Source organism: Cyanistes caeruleus, chromosome 6, assembly GCF_971803275.1.
Source record: "Cyanistes caeruleus chromosome 6, bCyaCae1.hap1.1, whole genome shotgun sequence".
In the NCBI taxonomy this organism is placed as follows: domain Eukaryota; kingdom Metazoa; phylum Chordata; class Aves; order Passeriformes; family Paridae; genus Cyanistes; species Cyanistes caeruleus.
The window spans coordinates 46,985,669-47,004,835 of NC_141706.1; the positions used below are offsets into that span (position 1 = coordinate 46,985,669).

A 19,167-nucleotide genomic window follows, 5' to 3' on the forward strand; every position below is an offset into this window, starting at 1 on the left:
ACAGTCATGAGGCATTTTAGAAAATCCGCATGGATTTTTTTCTCCCACAGACTCCCATTGCTAAGCTGGCACAGTTGTCTGTGCTGTCGCCTGAGGTAGAGAGTGTCCCCTGATGCATGGCAGCAGTCAAGGACTCCAAGCCTCAGTGGTACTGTAGGACTGGCATTGGCTTGGCTTGGTCTGGAGGGAGAGGGCAAGCTGTGTGGCTTCTGCTCATCATACATATGGCTAAAGAAGACAGCAGTCAAAGAGATTTGGAAATATTTTTTTTTTTTATCCAGCTGTTCCCTAAAGTCTTAGGCATGTGTTGTTTGGGCTATGGTAACTCATTTATATGAGACTCATTTACATGAAACAGAAGTTTTATCAAAAGACACCATGTTGTAGCCAACCTGTTCTCTGCACCATGCTCCAGCAGACCAGAAGTCAGCTGAGAGCTACCTCAGCCCTGGGGAACCTAAAAAAAGAAAGACACTATAGGGGACAGTGGGCTTTCACCCCTTGCTTCCTCATGATGTGTGTGCTGTGCCAGCCATTTCCACTAGCAGTATGAATAAAGATTCTTTGCTAGCAGCTGTTATATTATGTTCATTCCCTGATGCTTCTGGTGATTTTTCATAGCTGTGCTTGTGAGGTCTTTTACTTAAATGGGTGGAGTTTAACCACTGGACTGTGCTTCTTCAGCCCAAAACAGATGAAATGAACCAAAACAAGCCTTCAGAGGATGCTGCAGAACAGCACTATTTAGTCAGCATCTGGAGAAGTGATAGATGTGGGACCCCAGGTCCCCCATACGAGGTGGGAACAATGAAGCACTTGGCATATCGGTGAGACTTCAGTCACATTCTAGTGACTGTTCCCTGGTAGCCCACCTGCAGATGTGTCTATGACCATCGCTTGGGAACAGTGCTGGCTGTGCAAGACAGCCGGTGTTGCAGCCCTGAGGGTGCTGCCAGGGGTTTCTCCGGCACAGAGTGCACTGCCTGCATTCTCACGGATTGCAGAAACGGGGAGCAGGCTGGGATGCTTATGGAAAACAAGGCTTTCAGTGTCCCTTTGCACTTGGTGGGTCAGGCTCCTCTGTGTCCTGCTGGTCATTCCTGATGAAGGCAGAGACCTTCTGCAGGAACAAGATTCTTAGGCAGTTTCCTAGCTACCACCCCTGCTGCCACCCCTGTCAAGCATCTGAGCAGCACTTCATCAAGGGGAGAGGTTTTGCAAACGGTGTTGAGGTCCCAGATGTACGCAGCCACCTGCCCCTAGCACGGCGGGGACTGACCCCCGTGCGCCCCCGCCGTGGCTGATGGCCCCGGAGGCCGGTTCCGCTCGCCGCCGGGGCACACGCCGGCCAGCCAGCCCGAGGAGCCCGAGCGCCGCCGAAGCTGCTCGGAGCGGCGGATGCGGCGGGCACAGCCTCACGCCCAGAAATAGCCTGAGACGCGCAGAGCCCGCAGCCAGGCGTTCTGCCGGCAGCTCCCCGCCCGCTCCCCGCTCCGAGCGCCGCCGCCTCGCCCCCTCCTCCCCTCACGGATGCCACGGCCCGCACGGTAGGCAGAGAGGCTCACGCCGGGAGGCGGCTGCGGCTCCCCAGGCGGGGCGCGGAGCTCCGGCAGCGCAGGCCCCGGCCCAGAGCCGGTGAGGCGGGGGAACAGCCCGAGCACCGCGGCCTCGCCGCCGCAGCGGGGCGGGCGGGGGGCGGGGCGGCGGCGGCCCGGGGCCCTTCCCCTGCCGGTGCCGGGCCCGGGCCGCTGCCGGGCAGCCCGAGGCGAGCGCGGGGAGGGGAGGAGGGAGGCGGAGGGCGCAGGGCCCGGAGCGAGCGGGGCCGGGGCCCCCAGCAGGTCAGTGCGGGGAGGGGAGGCGGCGGCAGGACGGGAGCCGGGCTGCGGGGCTCGGCGGGAGCGGCAGCGGGCCGGGGGCCCGGCGGGCAGCGGGGCTCCAGCCAGCGGGACTGGGGTGCCCCGGGGTGCCGGGCGGACCCGGGGACACGACCTGGTGCTTGGGGTGGGGAGGAAGCGTGCGTGGGACTGAGCCCGGCCCGCCCACGCTGAGCTGCGCCTGCAGGGTGCGACTGCGGCGGGGGATGCTCGCCGGGCGGGTAAGGCAGCATCTCCTCGGGCAGCCCTGGGACAGCTCGCCAGGGCCCTTCTGCGGGGCCGGGAGGCACGGACGGGTTTGGGTCGGTGTTGTGGGAGATTTCTGGGTACTTGGCTCTGTTCAGGCACTGTTTGCCCGCCTTCATCTTGGACCGTGTGCCAAAGTGTTTATAACTAATGCTTGCGTCTGCCCGCCTGATGGGTGGCTGCGGCCCAGCGAGGCACAGGGGCTTCCCTGCACTGCTGGAGCAAGTTGATGGCAGAAGGAGGGAGTGAGCCCCAGCCCCTCAGGGTCCTCTCACAGTGCACATGCACTGGCATATGCCGCTGGCCCGTGATGTGACATAAAATGTCACCCCATCGCTGTGTCGTGTCATGGCTTGTGCTCAGTCCCCACGTCATCCTGGCCACAGGATCCTCCTTCTGGGAGCTACACCTGAGGGTGTTAGATATGCTTTGTGCTGGGAGGGAAGAGGAGGGGGAACCTCTCCCCATTTTTCCCTCCAGTTTTGTTATACTTAAGATTTTGGGAGGGCTGGTAGGTCAGGGCAATCTAATGCTCTGGCCAAGATTTTCTCCCCCACTTTATGACTTCATCCAGATTTGTCCATGGATGAAGGCCCTGCCTTCTCCCTTGCTTGCTTCCCCATCCTCACTTGCAGCAGCAGTGCTGCACAGTGAGTTTGCTATTCAGAAACCTTCTGAACAGAGTGTTTTCCAGGAGAATGAAAGAGAGACCTTTGTCTGGCTGACAGATATTATTTCTGCATGAACATCTTTTTCCTTTTAACTGTTTAGCCACCATCTCCAGGACTGATGTCATGCCAGCCCCTTTCAGAGAGTTCACAGGGGAGCAGCGTATGAAGGGAAAACTGGGTGGGGAAACAAGGTATGAGAAAGCACTTTGCCCATGTGGAGATTTACAATTCTGTAGGACTGGTCAGGCTGTCTGTCTGAGCAGAAGATAGACAACAAAATATGCCATTTGGGAGAAAAGGTGCTTTTGTAGTGGCTTGCAGTATTTATTCAGAGGGGAGGTGGGAGAAAGTGGGGAAAAATAGGAAAGTGACTCTTATACCAGACCAGAGCCTTGGCCTCACTGCCTTCCTTGCTTCCCTGCAAAGTGTGGTCAAAGGCTGGGCAACAGATGGAGAGGGAGGCAGAAGCAGCTCTTTCAGGAAGCGTTTGTTGAAAGTATCCTGGCGAAGAGCCACTGGCAAACAAATAAGTAATAAATAAAAGCAGGGAGGCCACCAGCACCCCTGCAGCCTCTGACTCCATAGCACATATGGGCTTTTCTGGCTTCCCTGTGAGCTTAAACCTCTGCCTTCTTTGCATGGCTCCATGCTAGCTCCTGACACTCCATTCCAATGCCTTTCAGATCTATTTTTTATTTTTTTTCATTTTTTTACATGATAACATTTGAATTGCTCTGTAATGACTCTCCTCTTCAAAGCTTTCCCTGAGGTTAACTATTTCATCTCTGGTTTGGTGGCTGCTGCCAGTGGTAAGCCTGGGTGGTCATGTGCAGGGAAGAAATAGCAGTGCTTGCTGGGGATGGAGATCAGGGGTGTGTGTAGACCCTTGCCAGTAAATACTGTCCTCCTTGCATGCAGAGACTTCTGGCCCGTGGGGACATAAGGTAGATTTCAGCACAGCTTAAGAGCCTGCATCTGCAGAATTGTAAAAGGATGTCTCTGCTTTAAAATATTCCTTGCAGGAAATACTCTCATCTTAAGAGACTTCGAGAGCTTTCTGAAAACACAAAGAGGGAGAAATGTTTGTAACACCCACAAGTGAATTCAATTGATATTAAACTAATCAATCACGTTAACTCCTTGGCAAACATCAGTGTGCTGTGCAAATGCTGACTCCTCCACGAGTCTTACAAACACCAAAGCCTTCTACTGTTGTCACTCCTGTGTTTCTTACTTACTTTAGCTGCTGTAAATATATTTTGTGTACTTAGCCCCAAGTTTGAAGAAAACACTGAATTGTTGATGCGCTGTGCTCAGAGCAAAAGCAGGTTTGCTTTGAGATTATTTCAGGAGAAGCAACTCCAGTCCTCATTTCCTTCAGCCATGGCTTGAGCACATTCAGTCCCTAACCAGCTGTTACAAGAGAACTTAGAGCTTTAAAAGATCCCGCTTGGCATGTACCTGCACTTTAAGGTGCCTAAATATCCCTTCACGGCTGTTTGAAGTTACTGCTTCAAATGTGTCTGAGACTGGTAATTAGACTGTGATCACACCTTGTTATTAGGTGGGGACAATGTCAGCAGTTTGCTCGCAGTATTACTGCAACAATGGGACAGACAGAGCGGTACACAGCCCTTCCCATCACCCGGGGCACTATTGTTGCTGGTTAATGGGTGAGAAAGGGCACGGCAAGTCCCCTGGGTCTCTCTGCTTGGAGGGGGGCACAGACTTACCTCTCCCAGCCTGCTGCCCTGGTCCCTGTGTCACCCTTACCTAACACAATGTTGTCCAGCCTCCGAGGAGCATAGTATAGAAACATTTCAATACTGGAATCAGTGATGAATCCCCATGAGAAGCTGGGGTTACCATTTTGACCAAGGAGGGGCTCCTTGCAGTCATAGTTTGATCTTAAATAAAGATGTGTTTAAAATGGAGTACTGGAGCAGAGAGATTCAGTGCTCCTGTTCAGTGGGAGCATGTGAAAACTTCAGGTGACCTGATTCCCCACTCCCCAGCACCACAGCCTTGTGTCTTGTAATCCGCAGATTTGTGGCTGAACAGAGACGGGGACAGGATCTGAACAAAGACAAGCTCCACTGCACCCCCAAGTGTTAAAAGGTAGCTTGTGAGAGGTGGAAGAATATGTCATCATGTAATTTTGAGTTCCCCTACCAGAGATAGGAAAGTGCTGTGGCCCTGCTGCATTGGAGAACACTTTGTAATTAGCTGGGAGTTGTGGCAGGAGGTGAGGGATATTGAGACAATGAGCCCCTGAATGTGCTGTGTTGGATGGGCAAGGGGAGACCAAAATACAGAGAAGCTGGATGTGCGGGACTTAGGGGAAACAAGTTTCGGAAATGTAGCTGGGGAGTGGCTCCCAGCTGCTGCCAAAGTGAGCCTGTGGTATCCTGAGGCAAGGTCTGGGGCCTCTGTACTGGCCAAGCCAAGGCGACCCTGTTAGAGGAATCCTCTTGCTGTGCTACCCATGCAGCAGGGTGGTCCACACTAAGGTGGCACAGCATGGAAGTGGCACAGGCTGAGGTGCTGAGACGGTGTGAGGGCTGGCGAGCTGGGGGGTGACTCTTGAGGCATGGAAGTGGCTGGCCATGGACCACAGGCATCTGTGCAGCTAGGATCCCAGCCAGCATTGGGACAGCTTCTAGTAATGTGGGGCTTGGGACACACCTGGCTGGAGGATCTGTTCCAACAGCAGATTGGGATGGTCTTCTTGGCACGGCTGTGGTTTGGAGTAGAATGTTCATACTTTGAGATATTCAAAACCTGCCTGGACACGGCCCTGAGGAACCTATTCTAGCTGACACTACTTTGAGAAGGAAGGTGGGACTACAGGACTTTTCTTCAGCCTCAGTGCTTTTGAGGTTATTTTTCCTGTCTTCTGACAAATTCAGTCACCATGGGGTAATCCCCAAGGCAGCATTAGAGAAATAATCAGAAGCTGAAGTTTGCCTTGCTTCCCTTTGTCTGCAAGCAGCATTCTGGAGGTCTCTACAAGACTAGGAGACTGCCAGGACTTGGGACATGCACTATTCATTGTGTTTCTGGGCTGCTTTCCTCTTTCTGCTTTTCAGGGCAGAACTGTGGAAGTATAATGGCAAAGAGGACAGAAAAAGGAACCAAACCTTACAGACTTCAGAGTAAACTTGGTCTGTGCCTTGTTTGGCTCTTGACCTGCTGCTGAATAGGATGGATGAATTAAAGTCACGACTTAAGTTAATGATGAGAAAGCCACGACCTAAGCACCTGTTTTCAATCTCACTGTGTTTGTACACTTCTGCTCTTTTCCTAAGGACAAGTTGTTTCTTGGTGATGAGCATGATGTGATGCTTAGGGCTGAGAAGGAGGCTACACTGTGCTTAAGTGAGTGGGTTTATAGCTAACATATGGTTTTTGAGAGATACTTAATATCTGTATTTCTTGCATTACAGAATGTTGAGTGATCTAGATATCACTTAATTATTTATTATAAATTTAGTCCGTCTGTATTTCAATGGAAAGTGAAGTCCAATTGATAATGCAGAATGTGAGCATTTAAAAGGTTGTTTCTAGTTGTTTAAATAAAACTGCTTAAAATGTATGAATCCAGAAAAGAGAATAGTTTTATGAAGATATTATTTATATATGTAATTAATTTAACAATACTATGCTGCTATCCTATATTGTATTATTATAATACTATAGTATAGGAACAAAATTTTGTTATAGGAGATACAAAATATAGCCAGTTATATAACCTGATTATTTTTGACATTTAAGAATTCAGAACTAATACAGATTATCCTCTTACAGTTCATCTTCATTAGGCTTTGAAAGGGAACCAGGCTTTCCTGCATTAACCTGCAGTAATTTTTCAGAACTTTTACTAAACTAATCCATGTTCTAAGTTAATGGAAACATTTTTCCCCTTCTACTTTCAAAAAAGGTTGCTGCTGTCAGAGCCACTTTTGCAGTTCATCAGGCTTTAGCTCCAGGTTCTCAACCACTGAGCAGATCTGGCAGCAAGGACATAGTGCATAAATTTCTAGTGACTTATTTTTCACTGATGAGAGGGATCTGAGGTCTTATCATGTAGGTTTTAAAAATTTCCAGTTTTAAAGTGGCTGTGTCTTTAAAAAGTGTTTAGTTCAGAAAAATCTGATTACTTTTCAGTCAGGTGTATGTTTCCAAGAGTCATAATTCTTTTATTTGTTCTGGTTCCAAGTCCTTTTTATTGCTTTTTCCTTTTATATTACTGTTGCTAATCTTCTCATCAAGGAGTTTCATTTGATTTTTCTGCTGGGAGGTTTTCATCAAGCTTAATTTTCTTTTATCCAGGTTTTTAATTTCTTTTATTTCCTTCCATGAAATTTTATCAATTTCTTCCTTCTTTAAGGAACAAAGTAACCCCAAACAAAGGGAATATTGATAGTAATTGTGCTAGTGGCTGTGTAGCCTCCTGAGAATTGTGCATTTTAAAGACTTTCATGTTTTATTCAGTCGTTTCAGGAGTCAGAGGATGGATGTCTTTGCTAATACAGTCCTCTGATATACTACACATTGGGCTGGAAAAAGCTAGCTGTGAAAAACTTTAGTAACCAAACTTAGAGAAACTATGACCATGCCCTAAGTCTTATCTTAGATACATACATAGACTTTGAGGAGTATAGCTTTATGTGTGCTCCAGGTTTCAGGATTCCTTCATCCTGGCAGATGTGTCTGAAGGACCAGCTGTTTTTTTGGATAGTCCCTGCACAGAGCTAAACTTCAGGGATTTCTTTCCCTCCATAATGAGAAGGTGAATTTCCAGCCCTCTTAAAAGGCATTTGCAGTTTGTTTCAGCAGAGAAGAGATGCCACTCCACATTTCTTTGGGCCTTGTTTTTTTTATTTTTTGGGGGTGTTTTGGTGGGATTTTTTTGTGGTTTTTTAGTTTGTTTTGTTTTTTAGGGGGGTGTTTTGGTTTTTGCTGTCGTTTTGTGTTTTGTTTGTTTTGTTTTTGTTTTATGGAAGGTATCCTGGAGGTAACATACATTTCTGTACATATGTAGCCTTAGAAGTTCAAGCTGGGAGTGGTACTCAGGGGTATCCATCCATCTCCCCAGCTGCCCATGGGAGCCCTCTGTGCCATTGCTGTGTTCTCTCCATCCCCTGGGGCAAGAGAAGAGCTGCACAGGTATTTCATGTGACTCTGCTGACCCTTGTCTCCAGTCCTGCTCTCAATGCTGCAGGCTGGCGTGCTCCCTGAGCACCCTGGGGAAAGCTCTCTGTTCCTCAGAGCGCACCTCGTTTGTGTCAGCAGGTATCTCCCCTCAGCTGAGCAGAGCTGAGCTGGGTAGATGGGTTCTGTGGCCATGTCCTGTGTGTGGCCAGCCTGGTGCTCTGCACAGCAGCAGTGCTGTGGGAGCTCTCGGGTTCAGTCTGGTCCTGCAGCTCATTTAACACTGGCTCTCTCCATGACATGGTGAGCATTAGGAGGATCCTTTCCAGCGTCCTCCTGTGGCTCCTCACACCTGGCTTTTGTTACTCCTTGGTCCCCTCCCTCCAGCACGACATTCATGTGCTCTGTGATGGAGCTGTGCTGCCAGGAGAGGCATGGAAAGCAGCTGGGCAGGGTTTGGAGACCAGTGTATCCTGCAGGTATCGGTGTATCCCCGGGGAAAAAGCAACAGTGTGGGATTCAGCTTCACTTAAATGTTAGTGCCCACCACTCTGGGCTGCCTGTTCTGCTCACCCTCCCAGAGCTGTGGTTGGCACTAGGATGTTGGGACGAGCCAGAACCTCCATAACATCCGTGGCTGTACAGATTTTTGTCTCTAGTGAGCGCAAGTGTGCTGCTGCCAATAGTGAAGCAGAGGAGTATTTCACTGCAGGATGTGTCCATGCTTTACTGGAAGTGCTGGCTGCCCCAGGGAGCCAGTCTGGGAGGTGGCAGCTGTGCTGAGGTCTCATACATTCACACCTTGTGTTTTCCCAAACTGGCTGGAGGTGTTTCCAGGTGGAGAGATGCTTCCCAGAGCAGGGACAGCAGCCATGAAGCACAGTGAGCACCAAACTGCCCCTTACGTCAGTCACACAGTGCATGAGGAGATGGAGACCCGCATTCATTTAGTAAATGACTTGCTGGTGCTGCAGAGGCCAAATGTTTGGATCAGGTTCTCAGGGTGCTCAGTGCAGAGCTGCAGGACACAGTGGCAATTTGGGATGTACTGGATGGGGATGCAGGAAATGAGAACATTGGGATGTAGGAAATGAGAAGCATAAAGCAGGAGCCTGGTCTGGGACTGGGCCAGGATACCCAGCCATTCCACAAGCACCTCCATATCAATGCTGCATCCCAAAACATCTCTTCCAAAGTGGACATAGAGCCTGTCTGATTCCTTCTAATTGGGGTAAGGCTTCAGTAGCTGCTGGGCTGTGGAGAGGCTTGCAGTGGCTCTTGCTGGGACACTGATCCCTGCAGGGTGGGGGGGCGGGGGGGGGGTGTGTGATAACATCCTGCTGACACTGGGTCCCCAGATATCATCAGCCAGCTGTATTGTTAGTGCTGGCTCTGCTGTACCCAAGCTGCCCTGGAAGGACAAGGAGATGTGAACGTGGGAAGGTTCGTTTTGCAGCCATCTTCTGCAGTGTCTTGTGTTTAATTTCCCAGTCTTTTCTGTCCCACTTGAGCAGTGTTTATGTGGAGGGTAGGGAGTGGCTGCCTGAGGACCCTGTGCTTCTGGCAGAGTGGGCAAATATGGGGCATCTAGCAGCGCAAGGGCTGCCAGCCCTTCCCTGAGCTGCCTGTGTGGCCCTGCGCAGGGAAGGTAGGCTTGTGAAGAGAAGCCAGGGACAATCTCTCTGCCTTCCCTCCCATTTTCCCCCTGATCCTAGACAGTCTTTTTCCAAGGTTGAATTGCATAAAGCATCTCTGATGCAGCCTTTTGGATGCAGCATGTTTGAAAGGATGCAACCCCCCCAGCAAACCTGCCAGGCTGGGCTGGCAGCCCCTACGCAGTGTTGTGTTGTGTGCCCTTGCAGCAGAAAAAGCTTGCAGGTCGCTCTGTGACCACCCCGCTGCCAAATCTGCCATCTGTCTCACATCCTCTGGGCGATGCTGTGCCTCCCAGCCCACGGCTTCTCTTCTCCCAGTGCCTTGTCCCTTTCCCAGCCTGGCTGCTGTACATGTCCAGATGTGACACTTCCTTCTCTGCCTGAAGGGAAAAAAAAAATTCTTGTGTTTTTCTCCATCGCTCCCGACACCCCCTGCGCTGGTGTGGGCAGCTGTTGGCCCGTGGGTATAGGCAGAACGGGACAGGACAGCAGCACAGTGGGTGCAGGCAGTGCCAGCCTGCAGCACTGGCACAACAGAGTCTGTTTGCTGACCATCTGTGTCCCATTCCTCCCTTGTGCTGGGCCACCTGCCTGTGATAGGTTAGGGTTAGGGTTTGGATTGGGGGTTTGGAAGTGGGGGGGGAGGGGAGGGATCATGAACCCCAGTTCTTTTCCCAAAAGTCCAATGATTTCCTTCTTGTCTCTGGTGCTCCAGGGCCATTTGACTCCCCAAATCCTTTCCTTGGAGGACATGAGAGCAGGCTGGTGGGTGTGATGGGCTGCCTGCTCGGCTCTGCTCGGCTCTGCTGTGCCCTGCAGCAGGTACATGACTGTAGCTGTGCTTGGGTGTTGTGGGCAAGGCGAATTCCCGGGGATGATGCAAATGATGGGGGCAAGTCTTGTCACCATACATGAGTATCTGTTTCGGAAGGAGGTTGAAACAGTCATGCTTTGCAGAGCCACATGTCTGCAGCTCCACATGTGCCTGGGAGAGCTGCCTTCCTTCCTGGCTGCAGCAGCAGTTTTCCTCTCATCTCCCCCAAAAGCTGTGTGGGCTGCAGAGACAGCTGGATGATGCCCCAGCGACCAGAGGAGAGACTACCTGCTCCCTCCACCTCCCCAGTGAAAAGCAGCCCCAGGATTGCCCCGCATGGTGTATGCCATCAAAAGCTTTCCCTTCCCTTTGATGCACTATTGACTCAAACCAGTGTGCTGAGTGCTAATCCCTCCGGCACAGTTGGATGCAACGAGCATGGCTGGATGTGACTGGCAGCTGCTGGGGCCATCCCCACATGTGCAACCCACTGCTGCCAGCTCCCGTGCTCCCAGGGCAGTGTGATTCATCCCAGTCATATGGTGTCACCCAAGTCTGCTTGGAAGCTGGGCAGAGGTGGGAGGAAAGCCTTGTCAAGGCCAGGATTGGTGTGTGATTATGCTTATGGGCTCCTGTTGCAGTCCAGCCCTCACTCTGCTCTTGGCACCAAGTACAGGCAATAGAAATGTTCTAGCTCTGCTCTAGATTTTAGATGCTCTAAAATAATATTTTGTGTGTGTGTGTAGTGTTGTAATCCACTGCTCTCAGGAAGAAGCTTCTGTGCTTGCAGAGAGGGGAGCTGGACAGGGCAGGAATGTTTCTTTGCTTCTGCAGGAGTCAGCTGTGGAGGATGTTGTGACTGCTTGAAGATGGGCGGGGGTGAAGGATGGAGAGGCAGGTGGCAGCCAGGCTCCAGGGCATCCCCCAGAGCAGTGCACGTCTGGACCCAGGAGAAGGGGATCAACAGGATAACCATAGCACTGCCCATTGGCCCCTAGGAAGGTGTGGGATGAGGGTACTCGGTGGGAGGGTGCTCCCAAGTTCCTGTCAGGAAGCAGCAGGCTGGAATGGAGCAAATCTGTGCCCAGCAGCATGAGTGCCAGGCCCCTGGTAGCCCGCCATGTGTGCTCACTCCACACTGCACAGCAGGCTGATTGGCATCAGCCATGAGGAGGGCTGGCTGGAGCTCAGCAGCTGAGAGCTGCTGCACAAGGGCTTGAAATGTGCCTCCTTTCTCCACCAACTCAACAGTGAGGTCCCTGACATCCCCAGGTGTGTCATGCTGTCCTGGCCAGGCAGGACACTGGGATGCCAAGCCACCAGAATTACCTGGCTCAAACAGTATGATACTGGGCTTCCCAGTCTGCATCCCTTCCATGCACAGCCCAACTCCTCTCTTTGCCAGTCTCCTTCCCTCTTCCCTCAGGTAGAGTTTCCTCATGATGGCTTCAGCTAGGCTGGCTTCTCCCATGGCTAACAGTCTCTGCAGCAGGTTGCTTTATAAAAGGCATCAGATAAACCTCCCTCGGCTACATGCTCCCCAAACAGTGCAAGGGACTTGGGGAAGAAAGAGCTGCCTTGTCCCTGTTTCCATCCTGTCTTGTTCCCTGTCTCCAGGAACCAAAGTGGACCTAGCACCTTGTAGCATTGTGAAAGATGCCTGTGACTCACAGTGTCAGCTTCGGTTTGGGCCCTGACCAAGGCACAGCTACTTCTGGTTTCTGTACAGATTTCCACAAGGGAGTGTTTTTCCCAGTGAAGGTGGCACTTTCCTTCACAAAGACCTTAAAATCCTCTGTGTGAGCACTGTAACCTGGGTGGGAGAAGAAGCAAACTGGCTGTAATTGTCTGATATCCCACCACAGCTGCAGCCTTGCTGAGAAGTGTCTTCCTTGGTCTTCAGTGCCAAATGGGAGCTCCCTCTGCAAAGCAGGCTGTGCTTAAGAGCACGTGCTGTGGTCTTGGAGCTGGCAGGCAATGAGGAGCCCCAAAATATCCTTTGCAGGGAAGTTCAAGCCCTTCCCTTGGTCCAGCTGCTGCCATGTCCCTCAGTCATACAGGCAGCAGGGGCTGAGAGTTGTTCTCATCTGCATGTATCATCATTAATTAATTGCAAGTGCAGGGGTTGCTCTGGGGACTGTGAACAGCATGCAGCAGCCCTTCTTGGAGCAGGGGTCTGATGGCACCAGGGTATCTCTTTACTGTTTTCCTGAAATACTGTTTTTTGGATGGATGTGAGTGTATGCATGTGTATAGGTAGGGATGATACCTTCCCCTTTCCCACATGTGGGCTACCTGGGTCTCCATTCCTTGAAGTTAACCCTGGCTTTGTCATAGTATCATACAAAAGTTTGGGTTGAAAAAGACCTTTAAATGTTTTCTAGCCCAATGTCCCTGCAATGAGCATGGACATCTTTAATTTGATGAGTTTGCCCATGGCCCTGTCAGCCTGACCTTGAATGTTTCCAGGGATGAGGCATCTGCAACTTGTGGCAATGTTTCACCATCCTCAACTTAGAAAATTTCTTTCTTATATCTAGTCTGAATCTACCTTCTTTTAGTTTAAAATTATGTCACTACAAGGTCTAAAAAAAGTCTATTCCCATCTTTATTTTAAGGCCCCTTTCCTTTCTCTCTGCTCCCAGCCATCACCTACCAGCAGCCCAGCAGCACCGTGCCCTCTGCTTGGGTTGGTCCTGGTCCAGGTAATCCTTTGTGCTGAAGGGTGTTGATTTAAGTTTTATCAGAGGACAAGGGTGCATGATACTCTGGGGAGCTTGCAGCCCCATTAGCTCATGTTTGCTTGGTGCACTGCACACACAAAGTGTGGTGTGAGGGGCTGTGTGCACAGCGGGAGAGTGAAATGCAAACCAAACATGGGTTAGAGCCAACCTGCACTGGCAGCTTAGTCAAATGTGGCAAAAATGGCTGGGGGTGGAATAAATAAATTCCGCTCCGATTCTTCCTTCCCAGGCTCAGTGTGCTGGCTCCAGCAGCTGCTGGCTCGCACATGTGTGGAGGAGGCTGGAGAAGAGCTGCTCTCTGCACAGCAACTCCCACGCACTGGCCCAAACAAATCTCCCTGGCTGTAGATCTCATTGTAAGCACTGTTTGCTCTCCGTTGCCTGGGATTTGGCTTTATTCTGCCAAGGGACACTGCAGCAAGTCAGCGTTGGCCTGCTCAGTCCACAGCATACCCGAAGGAGAAGGGGCTTATGCAGGTGGCAGTTTGGAAGGCCACAACCATTGTCTTGCAGAGAGTCCCAGGGGGGACTGAGATGCCTTCTCGTTCAAAAACTTCATGGAATTTAGTCTGTGCAAGTGCCAAAAACCTGCCCTGTGTGGTGATGCTGGGGAAGAAGGGGAGGGCAGGGAGATGTGGGTGATGTGGCAGCCACCACAGGGACACACAGCAGGGGAGGGGTTTGTATTGGTTACAGGTGAGTCCCTGGGGCAGCATGACCCTGCACAGGGTTTCCAGAAGGTAGTGGCAGCATGCCGATCCTGAGTGCAGATAAACTTCTTAGCTCCCCAAAATGGGGTCAGTCTCAGCTTCCTAGTGGGTTACATTATTAGGTGAGCAGTGTTGACAAGGCAGGTTGGGAATGGTGAAGCACTGGGGGTAGGAGCAGCAGTGCCAAAGGCAGGCTCACCACTGAGGGGAAGCACTGTGGGGTTTGCATCCGCATGGCCTGGGTGGGCTCATGGGTTGGCTTCTTCCTGTCCTGGCTGGCAGTGAGCCTGGCTTTGTACTCCTCAGTGAGAGAGCAGAGCCAGAACTTACTGGTAGGGAAGATGAAGTTTATACCATTTTTAAGCAGGTTTTTTTTAAGCAGTCATGCACTCACATTCATTTTCTCATTGGGTGGTGGGTGTGTGTGGGAGCTGGAGTAGGATCAATGAAACATGAGTCCTCATGACTTCTCTGAGTGACCATATCTTCATTGGCAATGACAAAACTAATATTTGAGCAGGTGTTTTTTACCTGATAGGGGTCATCTGTTGCTGCAGAGTGGTCCTTTGCCTCCAAACCTTACTAACCCCAGCCTCCATAGCCCACAAGCCGTGCTGCTGCTTGTGGTATGGTTCTCCTTGTTTGAAAGATGCGTCTAATTTGCAACAGGCTAACAGAACAGGCTGGTCTATGTCCCATGTCCTGCTGGTGATAGGATGGGGTGTTCTGCTGGTGGGTTGCCTGAGAGGGTGTGGGCACAGCACTCACACCAATGTCAATGAGCCTTGCCTGGGGAGGCTGCTGCCCCACGGGTGCTCACCTCACAGACCATGAGCAGCCAGATCCTCTCTTTGCTTTTTGGACCTCAAGGCCATTAATCTTAAGAGGGAAGGTTAAAGGGAGAGCTAGAGAGGAATGCCTTGGACCTCTGTGGAGTTTTGGAGGGCTGTGTCTCTGGTCCCATCCCCTCTGTGCTCATACCCCTTGGGGACAGATGGCCCATGGTGTGCCTGTTCTCCCATGCATGCACATGACAGAAATGGAGAAGTCACCATGCCCTGTGGTGCCAAAACTGCCAGGGTGTGTGCTGAGCTCAGTGCAGGCTGTTGATGAGCTTTTTCCCATCCTGAGGTTCTTGGTTAGCCATGCTGAGTAAGTGGCAGTGGCTCAGGTTTCCTGCCCTCCCTGTCACTGCAGTCCTGCAAGGTCGGTCACTGCAGTCCTGCAGGGTGGGATGCTGGAGGTTTGCCTGCCTGCCTGATCCTGTGCACACCAGGGCATGAACCTGATCTCCCTGGTACAGCAATCCTTTATTTTCCCTTCCACAGCCTGGCCATGATCTACTTGTAATGGAAGAAGGATGTAGAGGCAGTCAGGTAGCATAGATGCTTGTTTTCTAGGTCTAAGTCCTCAGCCTGGCTTTTCTGTGTGGCCACAGGCTGCTCCATCAACAGCCCCATGGCCTGGCTGCCCTCTAGCCAGCTGAAGTCAGTAATCCCACCTGTGCCAGAGTGGGATGCTAAGGCTGGATGAGCGTAGGCATACTGGGAACCCCAGCTTAGTCATCTCAATGCTCCCAAGACTGTTTTGATGTTTTGCTACTCCAGCTGTCCGTGAATCCCCTAGCAAATGAGTTTGCTGGCAGGATGCTTCAAGGGAAAGACAAATTATGAAAAATTGCATTCGCATAAAAGACATGCCTTATTTTTAATTGGAAATCTGATTCTCTGGATTAGTGCCCACCCAACCAGAGAGAAGAAACATATGCTGATGTATCAACAAAACAAAGAGGGCACTGAATATTCAAGGCAAAGCTTACACACACTGAAAATGCTTCATAGAAATTATCCAGCAAATCAGTTTCAATGGCAAATCTCATGCATTCAGTGTGCATTCACAGGCCACAAAGAGGAAAAATAATTTTCCTCTGCATGTTTTCTGACTTTTTTTTCTGACCCTGTTTTAGTATCTTCCCTCTAAGACTTACAATGGGTAGACCATATATTGAAATTTCTGCCTTTACGTTATTGCTTCATTTTTCTACCTGCAACCCTGTACACCCCCGTGTTTCTGGACTAATCCATTGCTGTCACTTCCCCAGGACAGTGGCTGCCCTGGAGGACATCTGTCTGTGGTTGGCATCTAAAAGCCCTGCCTCATGCACAACTAATGGGAAGCTGTCCTGACACCTTCAGGAGGTGACAGTCATACAGCTCTGTTGTTCACAACAGTATTTGTTCCTTTGGCCTCTAAAGATTGGGAAAAACACAATGGCAGTGGCATAGCAGAGAACAGGAACTGGTTTGGTGATACTGTGTGTTTTGTTGAACCTTTCAGATACTATTGCAGAGTGCCATCAATGGAATATTGCAAAATGCTGAATTTTCTCATTTCTGTTATGTGAAAATTTAACTTAGGCATTTCAACAATGACTTTAAGTGTGACCTGTGGTGTCCCTGTGATTTCTCATTCTGTATATCAAAAACAGCTCTCCATCCACAGGGAGTTTGAACATGTTCTACAGGTCTCAGTTTAAGCTGTTCTTGATGCACGTGAGCAGAAATCTCCCACTGTTTCTGCTGCATGCTGTTCCTAGAACATAAGCATGATTTACTTTTAGCTGGTTTCCCCCAGTAGTTATTTTAATGGTAACACTGCAGCTATATAATTTGCATAACTTTTTCTGAGAGCAGTGCCATAAAAGGTGAGACTAGCTGGAACAAATGGTCTAGAAAAGTAGCGGTTTGGGTATTTGGAGGAGAGTTTCTGTGGCTATCTAGTGATGAAAGGAGCAGCAAAAGGGCAGGAGAGTGGCTTGAGATCAGGCTCAGAGGAGCTGTGATACACTGCAAAGGCTGTTTTTACAGGTGTGAGCATGACATGATGGCTCCTTTCGACTCCTTTGGAGTTGGAGGAGCTTAAGAGAGAGGGGACAGAACTGGACTGGTTCTTCAAGTATCTTCTGAAATTTCTTTGTGCAGTCTGGCATTGTACTGGCAGTACTGTGTGGAGAGAATGAGCTGGTCAGGCTGGAAGGGTGAAGGCTTGCATTTGGGAAGTTTCTGGGCAGGAGAGCTGGAGTATAGAGGAGCACTATCTCCAGGAACCCATTGCTTTAGGCCACCAGGAGCAAAATATCTGATATGGGAGAGAAAGGAATAGCAATAAGGACTTGACAGAGAAACACACCTTGTACAGATCCCTGTGAAAATCCCCCTCAACCTGCCATCCCTGACAGGATGTTCCTCCTACAAGCGTGAAGCCGGTGCATAGAAACAAGCTGCAGGATCTTATTGCTGTGTGGTGGAGTGGTGGTGAAGGAGAAGGGACTTGGAGGTTGCTAAGGGTCTCCTTGTTTGTTTGCTGATGGTCTAATAGCTCCCGCGGTCAGAGACACACTCTCCTTGTTAACAAAAGGCAGTGAATTATTTAGCAGCTGAAAATGCCAGATGGCAGTAGCACTGCTGCTTACAGGAGGAGGGGAAAGAGAGAGAGACATGCACATGGTGAGGAACAGATTGAGAGCATTTCCACAGCAAAGAGCAGACCCTGGCTAGAGGTCCTGGTGATCCAGGTGGCAAGCAGGAGGCAGGCAAGCCAGGGCAAACAGCTTCTGCTTGCCAGAGTAGCCCCCTCATTTTACAGGTCTCTTCTGGAGGTCCCATTATCCTGATGGGGCCATGCTGGCCCTTAAAGTACAGGACTCCCAACCAGGGCTGGGAGACAGGCTGTGACTGAGGGCACTGCAGGGACACTTTGCCAGCCATCATCCATCATGGATCCATCGTATCCACGGGCGCAAGTGTCAGCCCCAAGTCTGCTGGGAGGCTCTTTGGAGAAGTATCGGCTTATCTCTAGTGACCTGGCAATTCTTTTGAGAGTCACACTAGCGTTCAGCTGTCCTAGCTTGGGCAGTGATGTCTCCAGACATCATAGTCTGGACAGATGGATGTGTATGTGGACAGGGACCTCAGAGGAGAGCTGAAGATGCAGTGTGGGCAGGTCTGTAGCATACACTGAAGCCCATGGCTCAGGTGACTTTGCACCACGTATGCACAAGAAAAGGGACTGCCATGTGTCTGCATGTCCTGGGGAGCTTGGTGCCTGCAGCTCAGCAGCTTCTGACATCCTTTCAAGGCATCTATGCAGGTAGTCAGATGCCAGCCTAATCTTGCAGTGGGGTGAGTGAGACTCAAGCTCTTCTGGACTCATAGCCTTGGTCCAATAATCCCAGCCACACTTAGGCTTCCAGTGGAGATTTTTCTTTGGGATGGAATTTATGCTTCAGAAATGAAGAAAATAGCAAGTCACCATCTTTTTTGTGTGTGTATTTAATTTGGGAACTGCAGGCACCAAGAGTAGTTCTTAAATTCTTCAACCCTCTGGAGAGCTTGGGTTGACAATCCCTTGGGAATCCTCAGTGTCCAGGTTGTCAGACTTCTTTTTTTTTGTCAACTCTTGTGTTTGAAAACCTCCCTTCTCCTCAGCTTTTTCTTTCCCTGGATGAGGAGGTCAAAGAGAGTCAGTGTCTCAGGCATGTAACATATGCCAGCTCCTGCACCAGCACTCTTGTCCTGCCTGCTCTGGTCAGCTGTGGATTGGGCTCCTCAGGAACTTTAAGACAAGACTAATCTCCTCCTCCTCCTCGTGAACTTGAGGACAGGACTCCTCCAGCAGCAAACTGCAAGGTCTAAGAGAGAGAGGCTAAGGCTACAGCCATGCATATAAAATCAGGTGCTACTGTAGTCCTGCATATATCACACTGACACAGCACAAGTAAGTGCTTCCTAACAAAAGCAAATCTGTGTAGAGTTTAGGAATATCTCCTTTCTAAGCCAAGTCATTTTCTATGTGCTGTCTCTGTGTTCCCCAAGGACCTCTCAATTAGGTTTCCTTTGGTGTTGAAGAAGATTTCATCTTATGTGGTCTTGGTGGCAGAAGCTGCCATAAACAGTGTCTCCACATCCCTGGAGGTCCAATATATCTCTGTTTTCATTCTCCTCCATTGCTTAATAAAACCATGGGTCCTGCTTCTATTTTTCCACCCTGTTCATGTGAGTTTTGAATATCCTCCAGCAGGGATTACGTGGTGCGGGGTGACTGCAGGGGCTGTAGCAGGATCTCAGTTATGGCTGGAATATAGATGAAAAGGAAGGAGAGGAATGAATGCTCAGTGGCTTGAATGCAAAGCTCCCAGGAGTACATGTTACAAACCCCTCTTGAGTTTTCACATAGCCTTTGCACTGGTCACAATACACTGACCTCAATATACTGTGCCTATCATGTCTGCAGGGCAAGG

At 50.3% G+C, this 19,167-nt stretch overlaps 1 protein-coding gene across 7 annotated transcripts in view; it reads left to right on the top strand.

Moving 5' to 3' along the window:
* The first annotated feature begins 1,052 nt into the window (after positions 1–1,052).
* TMEM63C (transmembrane protein 63C) overlaps positions 1,053–19,167 on the top strand; it is a 32,695-nt gene continuing 14,580 nt past the window's right edge. Inside the window, exon 1 of one of the 7 annotated variants that reach the window (XM_086893460.1) lies at positions 1,053–1,547. The gene's annotated coding sequence lies outside the window, so the exon portion shown is untranslated. Of the gene's footprint in view, positions 1,636–1,713; positions 1,839–1,922; positions 2,096–2,891; positions 2,983–10,312; positions 10,423–19,167 lie in introns of those variants that run through there. The other 6 variants (XM_086893461.1, XM_086893463.1, XM_086893464.1 and 3 more) reach the window with 6 other exon arrangements.